Genomic DNA, 2500 nt, shown 5'->3' with positions numbered 1-2500 from the left:
TGTGCCACATGTCTAGCATGGACCTTGACTTCCAGCAGGCCCCGGGGACCCACATTACCCCCCCCCCCCCCCTCCTGCAGTTAACCCTGTACCACATATCTAGCACGGACCTTGACCTCCAGCAGGCCCCGTGGACCCACATTACCCCCCCCCCCTGCAGTTACCCTGTGCCACATGTCTAGCATGGACCTGGACCTCCAGCAGGCCCCGGGGACCCACACTTAAGCCCCCTCCCACTAACAAAGCAGAACACCACTGGCAAAATCCTCGTGCCCCTGGTACTCCAGAAAGCACATTGAAATGTGCCCCTGGTACACTGCGCAGAAGAACTGCCGCACACACACACACACACACGCACGCACGCACGCACGCACGCACGCACGCACGCACTGCTTGTGCCTATGGTACGACAACTTTTCTCGTGCCTATGGTACGACAATTTTTCTCGTGCCTATGGTACAACAACTTTTTGCCGTGCCCCTGGTACACCGCTCACTAGCACTTTGCCACACAAACTCTCCTCGTGCCTATGGTACGACAACTTTTCTCGTGCCTATGGTACAACAACTTTCCTCCGTGCCCCTGGTACGACAGCTTTTCTCGTGCCTATGGTACAACAACTTTTCGCCGTGCCCCTGGTACACCGCTCAGTAGCACTTTGCCACACAAACTCTCCTCGTGCCTATGGTACGACAACTTTTCTCGTGCCTATGGTACAACAACTTTCCTCCGTGCCCCTGGTACGACAGCTTTTCTTGTGCCTATGGTACAACAACTTTTCTCGTGCCTATGGTACAACAACTTTTCGCCGTGCCCCTGGTACACCGCTCAGTAGCACTTTGCCACACACACACTCTCCTCGTGCCTATGGTACGACAACTTTTCTCGTGCCTATGGTACAACAACTTTCCTCCGTGCCCCTGGTACGACAGCTTTTCTTGTGCCTATGGTACAACAACTTTTCTCGTGCCTATGGTACAACAACTTTTCGCCGTGCCCCTGGTACACCGCTCAGTAGCACTTTGCCACACACACACTCTCCTCGTGCCTATGGTACGACAACTTTTCTCGTGCCTATGGTACAACAACTTTCCTCCGTGCCCCTGGTACGACAGCTTTTCTCGTGCCTATGGTACAACAACTTTTCTCGTGCCTATGGTACAACAACTTTTCGCCGTGCCCCTGGTACACCGCTCAGTAGCACTTTGCCGCACACGCACACTCCTCGTACCTATGGTACGACAACTTTTCTCGTGCCTATGGTACGACAACTTTTCTCGTGCCTATGGTACAACAACTTTTCGCCGTGCCCCTGGTACACCGCTCAGTAGCACTTTGCCACACAAACTCTCCTCGTGCCTATGGTACGACAACTTTTCTCGTGCCTATGGTACAACAACTTTCCTCCGTGCCCCTGGTATGACAGCTTTTCTCGTGCCTATGGTACAACAACTTTTCTCGTGCCTATGGTACAACAACTTTTCGCCCTGCCCCTGGTACACCGCTCAGTAGCACTTTGCCACACACACACACACCACTCGTGCCTATGGTACGACAACTTTTCTCGTGCCTATGGTACGACAACTTTTCTCGTGCCTATGGTACAACAACCTTTCCCCGTGCCCCTGGGACACTGCGCAGAAAGTCTTTGCCACACACACACACCACTCGTGCCTATGGTACGACAAAAGGCCCCGGGGACCTACATCGCACCTTGCTCTTGCCTCCCTTACAGCTGAAAAAGGTCCATGCCTGTGCCCTGGCCCTGCTGAAATTCCCTCTCCATTTAGCCGAGGCAGTGAGTCGGCCTCCTGTCTCCCTTTACGGTCGAAAAAGATGTGCTCCTGGGCGCGCTGGCCCTGCTGCTACTCACATCGGGCATGGACCTGGACCTCCAGCAGGCCCCGGGGACCTACATCACACCTTGCTCTTGCCTCCCTTACAGCTGAAAAAGGTCCATGCTTGTGCCCTGGCCCTTCTGAAATTCCCTCTCCATTTAGCCGAGGCAGTGAGTCGGCCTCCTGTCTCCCTTTACGGTCGAAAAAGATGTGCTCCTGGGCGCGCTGGCCCTGCTGCTACTCACATCGGGCATGGACCTGGACCTCCAGCAGGCCCCGGGGACCTACATCACACCTTGCTCTTGCCTCCCTTACAGCTGAAAAAGGTCCATGCTTGTGCCCTGGCCCTTCTGAAATTCCCTCTCCATTTAGCCGAGGCAGAGAGTCGGCCTCCTGTCTCCCTTTACGGTCGAAAAAGATGTGCTCCTGGGCGCGCTGGCCCTGCTGCTACTCACATCGGGCATGGACCTGGACCTCCAGCAGGCCCCGGGGACCTACATCACACCTTGCTCTTGCCTCCCTTACAGCTGAAAAAGGTCCATGCTTGTGCCCTGGCCCTTCTGAAATTCCCTCTCCATTTAGCCGAGGCAGAGAGTCGGCCTCCTGTCTCCTTTACGGTCGAAAAAGATGTGCTCCTGGGCGCGCTGGCCCTGCTGCTACTC

The sequence above is a fragment of the Maylandia zebra genome, unplaced genomic scaffold, assembly GCF_041146795.1.
Source record: "Maylandia zebra isolate NMK-2024a unplaced genomic scaffold, Mzebra_GT3a scaffold35, whole genome shotgun sequence".
Classification (NCBI taxonomy): Eukaryota; Metazoa; Chordata; class Actinopteri; order Cichliformes; family Cichlidae; genus Maylandia; species Maylandia zebra.
Note: the sequence above shows the minus strand (reverse complement) of the source record.